General features: G+C 42.7%; 1 non-coding gene across 1 annotated transcript; it reads right to left on the bottom strand.

The window, feature by feature from the left end:
- Positions 1-14,140: 14,140 nt before the first annotated feature.
- Positions 14,141-14,213, bottom strand: Trnat-agu (transfer RNA threonine (anticodon AGU)). The gene has a single exon. It is a non-coding gene; the product is annotated as a tRNA-Thr (tRNA).
- Between the last annotated feature and the right edge of the window lie 813 nt (positions 14,214-15,026).

The raw sequence follows: 15,026 nt of genomic DNA, 5'->3' as shown, positions 1-15,026 counted from the left end.
AGTCTTGTCTAAACTTCCCACCAATCCCATGAGGCATGGGCCTCAATTAGCCTCACTTGACAGGTGAGAAAATGGGGCTTAGAATCCCTCAGTGACTCTGGGGAAAATTATGACCTCAGAGAGCATCTCAGGCTTTGACCCCTGAGCTGCACTTAGCACCATCGCCCTGCACTGCCTCCACCTTAACCTTCCAGCAGGGCCTCTACCTCCACAACAACAAATCTGCCTGCCAAACCAGGAGTCTGAAGACACTGGGAACTGTCACCTATGGAATCTTAATCTCCCCAAATCCTTTATGCAGTGCCCTTCCACCTCACCTGTTGTTCACTCTCCTTCTGCTTGCTCCTCCACTGCGTGGGGCTCTCCAGCCCTTCTATCTAGTCTACTAACCTCCCTACTTATCCTTCCCAGAACAGTTAGCAAGCATCTCACCAGCAGCTGCAGCAGCAACCCCACCTCCAGCCTTACCTGCTCCCCAAGCCTCCTAATCATCAGTCAACCATTTGCCTTTCCCTCCTGTGTCCAGCCCCCAGCTTACTTCACCACTCAGCAGCCTCTGGCTGGGCCATCAGCCACCCCCTCCCACCCCCTCATCTCCCGACCCCCACCCAACCCCAGGTTGGGCTCTCTGCCCCAAATTGCTCTACAGATTTCTCTATTTCCTGGCCTTTCTTACTAAAAATCTGCCTTTCAAGACTGGCTTCCCAGGATTCTTTCACTGGCTCTTTCATAATTTTCAGATTAATTCTATTATGATCTAATTTAAGAGCACAGAAAAATACAAAGTAAAATATGAAAAATACCAAAAGCCATCACACAGATTTGTCAGATCTTTCTTAACGAAACTAAGTATAACTGTTACAGAATTCTCTTGGGTATGTCTCAGTCACACCGTTGCTTCTCATGCCTCCTTCCTAGGGATAAGCACAGTCTGGATTTTGGTATTCGTCGTTCTCATGCATATTTTTACAGTGAATATGCAATTAAAAAAACTATCTACACATATAATAAAACTTTGTGATATAAGCTGTACATATCTTTGTACAACTTGGGTTTTTTGTCAATTTTTTAACATTATTTTGTAGCAATCCAAAACAATTTCTATTTTTCTCCTCCTGATAAACATTTAATCTGTTCCCAGTGTTTTACTCTAAGAAGATGCTGCAGTGAGTATTCTTCTACATTTCTCTGTGCACATGAATGAGAATTTCTTTTTAAGACAGCTTTACACACTAAAAATTACTCAGGCCTGGGCAGGGAATGTAGCTCAGTGGTAGGTGCTTGCCTGGCTTGTGAGGTCCTGGGTTTGATTCCCAGCACAACAAAAATCAAAAAAACTACTAAGGACCTCAAAGAACTTCTGTATGGATTATCTCTACCAATACTTATCACAACCTTTTGCCAGGCACAGATGGTCACACTGTATTCCTAGCTACTCAGGAGGCAGAAAGCAGGGGGATCGTGGTTTGAAGTCAGCCCCAGGTAAATAGTTCAGGAGACTCTATCTCAAAAAAAAAAAAAAAATCCATCACCAAAAAGAACTGGTGGAGTAACTCAAGTGGTAGAGCACACCTGCCTAGCAAGCGTGAGGCCCTGTGTACAAACCTCAGTGCTACAAATAAATAAATAAATAAACAAACAGAATTTTTTACAGCATAACAATTCCCAGAATGCAATATGTTAGCCATCATGGCAATGATGTCACCATCTATCCTGTAGTTTCTGGAAAATGCCACTGTATCTGAGGAGAAATGAAAGTGTGAAAATCATTATCTTCATGACATCATTATGGAAATTGTCATCTCACAAGTCTCAGGGGCCACCAACAGTTCAAGGTCACATTCTGAGAGTTGCTGCTCTAGAGTATACAGAGGCTGCAGATCTGAGTAACCATATGGCCAGTTTTCCTCCAGAGTGGCTGCACCAGAAACATCACCAGGAGCTGGAAGGTCCGCTGTTCATTTCTACCTAACTGGTGAGAATGAATGACAGCTTGCTTTAGTTTGCATTTCCCTGATTTTAAATGTTGTTGTTTGTGTATGTGAGAACATGTAGAAGAAAGAGGGCTAGGGAGTGGGGCATGGCTCAGATGGTAGAGCACCTGTCTAGTAAGCATGAGACCCTGAGTTCAAACCCAGTACCACCAAAAAAAAAAAAAATGCTATCCATAGATAGATAGACAGACAGACAGATAAATCCTGCTTTGCTAGTTCTTCAAAACCTTTAAATTGATTTTTCAATATTTAGCCAAATTCTTCAAATGTGCTCAGCAGATTTTTTTTTTCCTACAAGGGAGTCTACTGTTACCACAAGCTAAAATCAGGTGACATTTGTGTGTTAATATTCACATTGATACTTTATATTCATATATGATTTAAAATATAAAACTAACAAATAGTTCTATTACTGAACAATGCAAACACATAAAACCACACGAACATTTATGTCCCCCCTATTTTTTTCATTTTTATTAGGATATATTCATTGTACAGGGGGGACTCATTGTGACAATTCCCAATAACCTTACACTGTATATCGGTTAGGTCGCCCCTGCCAATCTCCCCCACCCCACCCCTGCAACCTCCTCCCTACCCCACTGAAAACAACTGCAAGAGGTTTTATTGTTCTATTTTGTGTATGTATATGAAGCCCATTTACCATATTCCCTCACCTTCATCCACTCCATTCACCCTCCCCCCTCCTTCAAGTACTCCCCCATACACACTGTACCTATCTTACAGTCCTGTCTTTCATCATCAATGCCAGAGTCAATGTTCAAAGGGGGTTCTCAATGCAGTCCAGCTGTGAATACACTGGACTTTGGTCAGTTCAAGCCCCTCTGTTTCTCTCCCTTACCCTTTCCCTCCCACTCCCATAGTCAACAGCTTTCAATACATAGCCTTCTATCCTCTACCTGCACAGATGTTACCTTTCGTGATGTTGTTGACTCTTTGTCATTCTCCTTTCTTTTCCTTCCTCCCCCTAGTTCCATGGAGTAGTTCCACTATTACAAACACACTCCACTTATAAATGTGTACATGATCATGCTTGGTTTTGTGTACATATTTTTCTGTTGGATCTATCTTCCACTTATGAGAGAAAACATGCGACCTTTGTCTTTTGGAGCCTGGCTTACTTCACTTAACATGATGTCCTCCAATTGCATCCATTTACCTTCAAACCTCATGGTGTCATTCTGCCTTATGTACACCTGCCTATTTTATCACTTGTGTTTAATCCAGAATTTTGGTAGTAACTTATTTTTATGTTTCCTGTCTCAATCATTGTGTGTGTGTGTGTGTGTGTGTGTGTGTGTGTGTGTGTGTTCTCTGAACTGTAACGTGGATTGTTTTCTCAAAGTTTCATCTGCTACCTAGAAGGCTGATCACCTCCCAAAACTATCTTCAGCATGGACATCTCATTTCAGTTCTACAAATACACTTCTAATTAGTAAGTAGGCATTCCACCTGGATATCTCATACAGTATCAAACGTTGCATCTTCAACCTTGAACTCCCATAAAACTGGACTTTTTCTATCTAACACTGCCAGCCCACGCATCTCCCATGCCATAAATCTGGCAGTTTTCCTTGCTTTTTCTGTTTCCTTGGGCCTTATCCACACTATAATTACATTCTTTAATGTCCTTAAAATAAGTCCTCCCTTCTGCCTTACCTCACACCTCCCTATACAGTCTCCACAATGCTATTCTATTCTCTTCTCTCTTTTTTTGGTGGTACTGGGGTTTGAACTCAGGGCCTCATGCTTGCTAGGCAGGTGCTTTTACCACTTGAGCCACTCCACAAGTGCTTTTCAGTGATGGGTTTTTTCAAGATAGGGTCTCACAAGCTATTTGCTTGGGACTGGCTTTGAACCTCGATCCTCCTGATCTCTACCTCCTGAGTAGCTAGGATTACAGGTGTGAGCCACCAGCACCCGGCTCTATTCTTCATTATTAACAACCCACCAGAAAATGGCAGGTCTAAATGTCATTCTTCTCTTAAAATCCAAAACCATTCTCCTTCTGCATATATGACGAAGTCCAAACTCCCTAATGTCACCTACTTTCAAGGTCTAGATCCTCCTCCCTTACTCACTGTTGCCCATTAGCTCTCTTACCAACTCCAGCTTCAGGAAGCTTCTTACTTTCTAAATGCATGAGCTCTTTGACATCACCAAACCTTGAATCGTGAGCATCCATCCCCTAGAATACCACCTACACGGTGCACCATCAACCTAGAGATTTCCTGGTATCCTTTGCGTGTCAGCTCAAGAGGCAATTTCCACTCTGATACCTTTTCTAACCTTCCAGAATGCTGTTCCAGGCAGCATGAATGTCCCTCCAAACTCCCACAGGACATTTTCCAAACACCCCTTTACCATGTTGGTGTGAAAACAATTTTGATTTGTCTCCTTTCTGATGCTATGAACTCCTTGCAGGAAGGGAGTGCTGTGTTATTTATCTTTACACCTTTAATGTCCTACCCATCCCCGGGTCCCTGGTAAATATTCTGCTGACTCATCAATTTACAAACAGCCCTGTTTGTGATTTAAGAAAGACTTGTGGGTCTTTTAGCCTCTTCTGGATGTGCCGTCTATGCGCTTGTATCTTCAGTCAGCGGTCAATGTCATTTCACCTAGAGCTAAGCAGACAAAACATGCTTCTTCTCTTCCAACTTGTAAGCCCTATGAGACTGACACTTCATCACACAGATGTCACTGTACCCTGCTCCAGGCCCGTGCCACCTCCTGCTTCAGTCTGCTTTTCAGAAAGCAGGGGAATAAGTGTGCATTATCCTCTCTTAGAGCAAATGGACTTCAGCTTGACCAAGTTTAATGTCGGTATAAAAATCAGAAATGCCACAAATTGAGGCATATAGAAGCATCCCTCGTCTCCCCTTCAGGCTCGGTCTGCCATGTGCATCCTACCCCCCCGCCCCACCACTGCCAACCTGCATGTGACCACTTTCAATCTAGGAACCTCATTCTGAGTGGAATACTTGAATCAGAACTAATTACAGCAATAACTAAAATGGTCCTTTGAATGCACGCACGGCACAACAAGAATGCTCTTCCTGGGTTACTTAGCCGTGCCAGGCTGGTTCTCTTAATGTGCTCCGCCTGGCCTCCCTGCAGACGTACTTCAGAAAATGTAAGCCTGCAGTTAAAGTAATAGAGGGCCAAAGAAACCTGGAGAAAGAATCAAATTCATCTCCTTGGGAATAGGCTTTAAAACAATCCACTAACAGGAATAAGGGACTGAAAAGCGTTATTTTAGGGCAGATGCAAAGTTAAGGTCAGGTCGGTTTTGTAGTTTTTGTTCACTAGGTAGTTTTCTGCTGCATCCATCTAACTTCAGTTTAGAAGAGGAACCAGAGACAGAACTCAGAGCAAAACCTTATGCTGGGGTTCTGATGTTTAAGTTCCTTCAGAAGCTGCTACCCACTCAGAAGGAAGATGGTCAAGAGCCTGGCTTCTCTTGCTCCATTATAAATTCATGGCTCTTGATCTCTGAAGAGAAAATGAAATTTAAAAACTTAATTTCAGACTGGCAGAGTAGCAAGCACGAGGCCCTGAGGTCAAACCCCAGTACCACAAAAAAGAAAAAAAAGAAAGAAAAAGAAACCTATCTCTACAAAATTAATTTTAGACCAGGCACAACAGTGTGTGACTATAATCCCAGCCCTTGCCAGCTATTGGGAGGCTAAAGCAGGAGGATGAAGAGTTTGATAGACTACATAGCGAGACCCTGCCTCTAACAAAAATTAGGGCAGGTGGAATGGCTTAAGTGGTAGAGTGTCTGCCTAGCAAGCCCAGCAAGCATGAGGCCCTGAGTTCAAGCCCCAGTACCACAAGAAAAAGAAAAACTGTTTAAATAAAATTTGCCAGACACCAGTGGCTCCCGCCTGTAATCCCAGCTACTTAGGATTTAGAGATCAGTAGGATCACAGTTCAAAGCCAAGCCCAGGCAAATAATTCGTGAGATCTTAACTCACAAAAACCCATCACACAAAAAAGGGCTGGTGGAGTGGCTCAAGATGTAGGCCCTGAGTTCAAACCCCAGTGCTGCAAAAAAATCAAAAATTAATTTCAGTATGGTATTGCCAAAGCATAAAATCAATCAGCTTGGTCTTTAGCTAATTCTATCAAAAGCAAGAAGGCCATGTTTGAAGACAGAGGTGTGTAGCATGGTAAAAAAAGAAAAAGAAAGAAAGAAAGAAAACTGAGTTCACAAAAAAGCCACAATGCCTGGTAAAGGCTGGAGGTGTGGCTCAAGTGGTAGAATGCCTGCCTAGCAAGTGCAAAAGGCCCTGAGTTCAAACCTCAGTACCAAAAAAAAAAAAAAAAAAAAGTCTGATAACAGCTACTTACTGGGAGAAACGCAAACTGAGATTGTATAACATTTTAAAATCATCATATTGCCAAAATTTAAATCTCTACCAACACCAACAGGTGGCAAATATGTAGACAAACAGGAAATGTCACATACAGCCCTTGCAGAACAGGTGAGCGATAGCTAATGAAGTCAGAGATGCCCATCCTCTACCCACAGTGCACCTGGTGTATGTCCTGGCGGGACAATCACAAATGCAAGCAATGTGACAGGAACATTGCTTTTACATGGTTTTTAATGATGAAACTGAAAACTTCAGCCAAATGACTAGGAAACAAAGAACTGATGAATAAATACTTGAAAGAAGCTGACATCAGCCTTCTGTATCTACACAGAGCAATCTTCAAAGCATGGAAAGCAGCAAAGTTATGTGTGTAATATTCTACTTACATAAAATTGAGAAATGAGAAACTGAGGTCACATTCGGGATCGTGCTCACACATGGGTGTACACTGCTGAGCACTGCAGCAGAAAAATGTGACAGCAGGTACTTTGTGTAATATTCCTTTACTCCTGTTCTCTCATAGGCTAAGCCTGGGGACTAAGAGATGAGAATTTGGAGGGGTAATGGCCCAGTCTTCTCAGGAAGCACTGGGAAAGCTAGGGAAGGGCCATGAGGCCCATTAAAGCCAATTTGAACTGAGACAACAGCTCTAACAACACCACAGGTGCCTCCAGATGACCAAGACAAAGTCAGGTTTCTATTTTTATACTGGCTTAAAAGAAAAATGGGAATATTGGGTTTCCTCAATCTGGCAGAACAAGAAATGTATTTGGTCTTTGTCCCCAGTTCCTGATGCAGAGCTCTTGAAATATTTGGATTCTCAGAGTGAAAGGACTGTCTTTTGTTCGTCCTCAAGAGCCTCATTTCCTCTGATCAAAGTTTATGCTAATAATTTAATGTAGAGTGGGGCCAGTCACCTGAAAGCTCTCAGGATTAGTGTTGGGACAGTCAGCCCTACAAGGACCTCTGGGGAAGGGAGGAGGAGGGAGAGCTGGAGAGGGAGCTTTACAAAAACTCTTGACAAAAGAGAGTCAGTGAGTTTCAGGTTGGGAATGCAGCCACCTGCTAACAGGGTGACACACCCCCACAACCTCGTCCTGTGTGACTGTCCTACGTCACTCTCCTCTCTGGTGATCTGTCTCCTTCCTAATGAATGGGTAAATGTGAGCCAAGTGCTTCCTCGAGCTCTTGAGAAATTCTAACAAACTATTAAGCCCAAGGTGGACGCATGGGAGCCCCCAGTTGTTCTTCCCAGGACTTGGGATTTGCATCTGAGGTGAAGGGGGGGTCTGCCCTAATTCCACGTAGACAGTGACAGAGTCAAACTGAACTGTAAGACACTCCGCTGATCTTGAGTGGTGTGGGAAAAAAATCTGCATATCTTAGATCAGAAGTGTCTCCACTGTGCACAGAGATAGTGGGTTTTATCACACTTAAGTGGCTCCCTGCTGTGTTTTCAGCTTATAGATCTCATACCTTGAGAGCAAGTTTAGCTAACTTTGGTTAAATGTATGAGCTTAAGCAATAAGTATCTTAAAAAAAATCTCTTCAACATTCCAAATTTGGAGATTATCCCAAATTCATTTTTTTATTCCTTTGATGGTGCTGGGCTTTGAACTCAGGGCCTCACACTTGCTAGGCAGGTACTCTACAACTTAAGCCACTCCACCAGCCCTTTTTGTGATGGGTATTTTCAAGATGGTGTCTCGAGAATTTGCCTAGGCTGGCTTCAAATCTCGGTCTCCTGACTTCTGCCTCCTGAGTAGCTAGGATTACAGATGTGAGCCACCAGTGCCTGGCTCCAACTCTTGATGGTACAGCTGTGAAGGAATTTAGAAATCTGATCTAGTGCTTTCTAAGTTGATCTGGCCATCTGAACCAGCTGCAAAACTTTACTTTTTATCCATTGCAGGGAGTAAATGTGATCAAAATACATTATATATATATACACACACATATGTATATATGTGTGTGTGTGTGTGTGTGTGTGTGTGTGTGTGTGTGAAAACAGCACACTAAAACTAAACCCACTAAAAACGGTTAAAAAAGGAAGGGGAGGGGTTAAGAGAATGCTATGGATTTGATCAAAGTATATTACGTGCATGTGTGTAACTATCACAATGAAACTCCTTTGTGCAATTAATTTGTGCTAGCAAAATTTTTAAAGATGCATTAAGTAAGACACCTAAAAAATTAGCTAGCATTTGTTGCCCTTAACGCAGAGAAACTAAAGCAGATACCTTAAAAGCAACTGAGGCCAATAGGAAAAGGGGACCAGGAACTAGAGAAAAGGTGAGATTGAAAAGAATTAACCTAGAAGGTAACACACACGCACAGGAAATCAATGCGAGTCAACTCCCTGTATAGCTATCCTTATCTCAACAAGCAAAAACCCTTGTTCCTTCCTATTATTGCTTATACTCTCTCTACAACAAAATTAGAGATAAGGGCAAAATAGTTTCTGCTGGGTCTTGAGGTGGGGTGGGGAGAAGAGGGAGGGGGTGGAGTGGGTGGTGAGGGAGGGGGTGGGGGCAGGGGGGAGAAATGACCCAAGCCTTGTATGCACATATTAATAATAATAATAAAAGAAAAAGAATAAAACTCTCCAGTACTGGGACCTGGAAATTCAAATTTCAGAATGCTCCCCAAGGAATTCTGATGCTCACTCAGCTTTGCTGATCTCCACCCAATGCTGGGGCAATTAACCATAGGTGATAAGTTAAAGAGTGTCCTGGGGACCAGACAATCGCCATTCCTTATGATTGCACCTCAATCCTTGCAGTGAGACGGTAACTCCCATCAGACTCCTTTCTGGAGACATCCAGCACCACTCACGTGATGGACTCTCGATGGACGATATATACATCCCATACATTGCTGCGAAAATCGTTGCATCTAACAAAGAAGATAGAGTGATTGAGAAGAGTTTTCTGTCACCAACAGGTTCTCAGAGTCTCCCTAAGACCTTTAGACACTGCTATTCTCAGGATTGGGCACAGCAAACCCCATAACAATCAAGGAGATTCACAATCTGTCAGAAGACAAAATTGCACCAATTCAGATTGCAATTGGCTCCTTTTCTGATTTTAGGAAATGGACAGAGCTGGGCTTTATAGAATGCAGAAAGAAAAAACAGAAGAACAAACGATCAGTTCAAAGTCACTCTCCTTGTAAGGTAGAAACAGGAGAGAGAATAGGAAAATAACTGATGAATTAACATTGGGTTTTTTCCGGCTATTTCTTTTGTGTAAAGATAAACAAGAGTGAAAATCATTACCACACTGATTAAGCTAGCCTACCTCGGAAATGTGACTGTCGTCTCTCTAATTGTGAGTTCTCAGAAGGTCAGATACATGGCTTAGTTTCAGCATGGTGACAAGGAACTCAACCTGAGTGACTCCATTTTGATTTTTAGCCTTGTCTATTGAGGCCAAGGCAATTGGCCTCCCATAATGTTTATTTAACAACTCTTGTGAAATGAATGTGTTCATGATTTACCAGCAGGGCTCCTAGAATTCAATCTTGCCTTCCCACCTCCCTCAGTGTCCATGTGGGGCCAACTTATGATTCAGACTGATGGGCCCACCCACAGCACTGTGTCACCCAGCAGTAGGAGCCATGAAAATATCCACAAACCAGGTGTGGTGGTGCATGCCTGTAATCCCTCCATTTGGGAAGCTGAAACAGGAGAATCAAGAGTTCAAGGCCAATTTGGGCAACATAGCAAGACACTGTGAAAAAAGAAAAGAAGGGAGGGAGGGAGAAAAATATCCACAACAAAATTAATTTAGTTTCAATTTTTTTCTTCCTGCATCTGGGCACTTATTAAATGCTATACCCTGCACTGGGCTCAGTGAAGAAAATGTTGAGTGAAGAGCATTTCCCTGTGGTCTGAATCATGTTTGAAGGTTTGAAGAGTTGGAAATAGAACGACTGAGAGCAAATTTAGAAGAATATGAAGCATTTTCATGACAGTCCATAACTGACAGAGGAAACATAAGGGCAGAGCTTCAGCACCTGAGGATTTGGGCAGCCTGGTCTGTGAGTCATGTGCTTACTGATTCAGAGCACAGGTGACTCAGAAGAAAAAATAACATTCAAGAAAGAAGACTTTAAAGATTCAATACCCTAGCTACACAGGAAGCTGACCTCAGGAGGATCATGGTTCCAGGCAAGTGCAGGTCGAGGGAAAGCAGCCTCCAAGGTGAATGACCCAGAAGCTCAACAATGTCACCCTGCCTTTGATGGAGGCTGCTCCAAAGGGAGGAAGTCTCTAATCAGCTTTGCCCAGAAATGCCAGTCAATGTCATCTCTCATTGGTCCAAAATAGGTCACGCGTCCATTTCTGAACCAAAAAAAAAAAAAAAATTAATTACGCTTCAAACAATTTTCTTATTGCTGCTTGCTTCCAGAATTTCTGGCAACAAACACTTTGACTCTAGTCAAAATGTTTCACTTTTTAAATGATCATTTGGTGGCCTATAAAATTTACCTATTGAGCATAGCTTGCCAAAAGGATGAAATAAGACAGCCCTGACACTACCCACCTGGCTCCTACGACCTCCTAGACTCCTCACCTCCTTTACATCACTTCTGAACCCCAATCAAAGCCTCCAAGGGACACTGGCAGCCTGGAGACATGGCTAATCCCCTTATAAATAGTTGTTCTTCCAAATTGCCAGAAAATTGAATGGATTATAACACAATAGAGCTATAAAAGTTAGTGCCTCCACAATAAACGCCAACTATACTTTTCTTGTGGTCATGTAAGCACCTTCACTCTCATGTAAATTACGCTATCTAAACTACACTGTGGATGAAATGGGAAGGGTATAAGAGAGTCCCCAGGAAATTAAAAGTGTCATGAGCTCTTCTTACAGAAACCCAGATGTGTAGAGGACTCCACCTTATTGGTCAGCTCCAGGCTTTAGCCATCTTAACAAGCTCTGTGCCTGAAGAGCCAAGTGGAGGAATAAGTCAGTGTACAGGTTATGGATGTAAAGAAGACAGACAGACAAGGCCGAGGGCCAAGAAAACTAGCTCATGCGCCCAGGGAGGCCAGAGGAGCAGAAATAAGGAATGCCAGAGGCCAGACGCTGGTGCAAGTTTTTGGACTGTGTGCTACAGTCTAGAATTTGTCTCAATGAATCCAGGACTTCCATTGCCACGACCACCTCTGAGAGGGGCTTATAATACAAAACACTCTGTGTTGGTCCTGGGCCCTGGAACTGTTGTTGCCAAGTGTAACGCATGTACAATAAACCATCTCTTCTATTGTCTTTGCTGAAGAATCAAAAAAAAAAAATTAACTAGGTGTGATGGTGCACACCTATAATCCCAGCACTCAGGAAGCTTAGGCAAGAAGATCAAGAGTTTGAAGCCAGCCTGGACTATGAAATGAGATTCTGTCTCAAAAAGCAAATGAACATTTGGCAGAGTCACACTTCACCCCAGCCCACAGCCAGCACCACCAGAGAGGAGAACGAACCCAGCTAAAACCAGAGAAACTGATCAGCCTAAATCACAAAGCTACAGGTTCATGAATGAAATAAGCATTTATTGTTCAAATCACACTTTCCATGAAGTTTCTATGAAAAAATAAGCCCAATTGAGTGATAAACAAAATTTGAACTTTGGCACAAAACTTTTTTATTTCGCTGCAGAATTAAAAGGCAAACAAAAAAGATGATAGGTGTTGCCTGTCTATGTATGTTTTCATAACTGAAATTTACAAGCATCCTCTGCATGCCAGAACTGTGTGTCTTGAGAGAAAACTGGAAGCCAAGAAAGACGCCGTGCCTACTCTTGAGCCACCAAGAGCCTGGTGAAGGAACTGGACTGTGGGAAATAGTATTTCATTTATTAAAGTAAATTAACACAGGATGGCAGTCCAGAAAGAAGAATCTATATGTGCAAAAGACCTGTGTGTGTGTAGGGGGGGGAGGAATCTTTGCCATATTTAAGGCTCTGAAATAAGACCAAAGTGGCAGAGCACAGAAAACAAATGAGAGACTGTGCCAAAATGTTTTGAAGAGGAAGACAGGCCAGACATTGCCAGGCCTTTATAAACTGTGACTATCCTAAGAATAGCATCATCTGAAGGGTTTTATTTAGGTAGGTGATGAGATTAGATGTGTATTTCATAAAACCCTTAGACCGCAGAAAGGTATTTGGTTCAAGCATCTGCAGTGAGCGAGTTGTTGCTTTAGCTCAAGGAAGTGTGCTAGAATTTGGTCCAGAACCATGGTCATGAAGATACTAAGAAGTCAAAGGGTTCAAGAGATGATTTAATGAGAAGGAAAGAACAATTGGTGACAGGCAGGACTGAGAGAGTAAAGGAAAGGCAAGATCTATGGTTCCCAAATGTTGTGGTGGCATTCATTGGGCACCAGACTCAACACAGAGTAGAGATCTGAGGTAAGAAATTAGCCTGGATCTATCAGCACTAACAGATGGCAGAAGCTGTAATCAGGGCATTGGACACCAGAGGTGGACCCTAGGAGTGGAGAAAAGAAGGTAAGTAGCCCTCAGACTGAGCCTCTAGGAACACCAAGGAAGGATGGCCACCTAGAGGGGAATAAGACTTGAGAAGAAAAAAAAAAGGTAGCAGACAGTAAGTCAGAGCTAAAGGGACAGTTTCAGGAAGCCATGGTCAATAGTGTCCAATTTTTGCAGAAATCAAGCACAGTGAAGACCTCCAGTTTTGACAAGGTACCATCCTGAGCAAGAATTACTAAAGAACCAGGACACTGGTGCTTGCACCATAATCCTAGCTAGTCAGGAGGCAGAGATCGTTCTGGAGGATCGTGGTTCAAAGCCAGTCCCAGGCAAATAGTTCAAGGGACTCTTGAAAAAATCCACCCCAAAAAAGGGCTGGTAGAGTGGCTCAAGTGGTAGAGCGTCTGCTTAGCAAGTGCAAGGCCCTGAGTTCAAACCCCAGTGCCACATATCTGTAATCCCAGAACTCAGGAGGCTGAGGCAGGCCAGTTGGAGACCAGCCTGGACTATAGAGAAAGACCTGAGGTGAGGATGAGGAAATGAAGACAGGGAGTAGTGAGTTCTACACATGTGGCTATAATGAGGGGAAAGAGATAATGGAGGGATATCAGTAACCTTCCCCACTGCTCAGACATCACCTTTCTGCTCTTTTGAGTTTACATGTTATATTTTTATTTTAAAATTTTTTAGGGACTTGTTCACTGGGTTGAGGGAAGTGGGAGGGAAGAAACTGCAAAAAGTATTTTGTTAGTGTGTGCTAAAATTTCAGCATTTCCATTTCCCTATATGTTATGTGATTTCCTTGAGCTTTGCTGAGCTGTCTGTATTGTGCCCACACTGGAAAAATTAGTCCTCATCTTACAATACTAGTCTCTAGATATTAAAAGTGCCAATGTAAAAAAAAATTAGGGATATTAATATGTCAAATTCAATGCTCTAAAACTCGTCATTAACTCTAAAATATGTTATATTAGTTTAAAATATATGGGAGACTTAAGTAATGCCAGATATATGCTAGGCCTCGTCATTAGGGATTTTAAGAAATAAAAATAAAAGCTAAGTTTAATTTAAACACCACAATAATAACCTTCGCAGTTCAGTGCCTAACAAATATGTCCACTGTCTTCTCTTTTCTCCTGTACGCAAATACACAGAAGTCTAGGACAACTGGAAGCTTGTGTGCAATGGATGTTGGGTGTTTGGTTTTATTAACATCAGGGTTTTTTTGTTTTGGTTTGGTTTTTTTGGCAGTACTGAGGTTTGAACTCAGGGCCTCATGCTTACTAGGCAGATGCTCTACCACTTGAGCCACTCTACCAGCCCTGTTTTTGTGCTAGGTTTTTTTCAAGGTAGGGTGTCATGAACTGTTCACTCAGACCAGCTTTGAACTGATCTCTGCCTCCTGAGTAGCTAGGATTCCAGGCGTGAGCCACTGGTGCCCGGCTCTACTCAATAGTTTTTTGGGGGGATAAGGGGGTGTTGCTGGTGATCAAATCCTCCCACATACTACACTGAGCTGTACCCTCAGCACCACAGTATTTTTCAAAAGAAATTCAAGGTGCAACTTATGAACAGACAGGTAAGTGGGCAGAGGACCATAAAAACTGGGAACTCTCAGGCATACACCAACCCCGCCTTCCAGCAAATTCCTCTACCAAAGGAAATCTGTTTAATCCCATCTAAAATACCCTAAATGAGGAAATTAAATGCATGGCACTGAAGCTGTGTTGCACTAACACACAATCAGATTTCTGCCAAATACAGATTATCCAGTTATTCCTCCCAGGGCACGGGGAAGCAGAACGCATGGGAGCAAATGGCAGTTATGAAGTCTTTGTAGGACGTGAGGTCACCCCTGTTAAATCTCGTGTGAGGGGTGGGAGGACACTGTCAAGTGTGTTGAGAGGACAGCTACATTCATGGGCTGGTGAGGTGAAAAGTCATAGTGCCGTGTGGCAGCAGTGGCAGGAAGAGATTCTGGTGATCAGGGTGAGAGGCCGAACTTCTGTCTAGCCTTCAATTTGACTGGATTTGTGGTCAGGAAAATCTACAATGTCACAGTTTTGTACCAGTCCAGAGCTTGGACGCTGCCATCAATACCAAGGTGATGAAATTCAGCCATATAATGTAA

Source organism: Castor canadensis, chromosome 11 (genome assembly GCF_047511655.1).
Source record: "Castor canadensis chromosome 11, mCasCan1.hap1v2, whole genome shotgun sequence".
Taxonomy (NCBI): Eukaryota; Metazoa; Chordata; class Mammalia; order Rodentia; family Castoridae; genus Castor; species Castor canadensis.
Note: the sequence above shows the minus strand (reverse complement) of the source record. Positions and strands in the feature narration are given on the sequence as shown.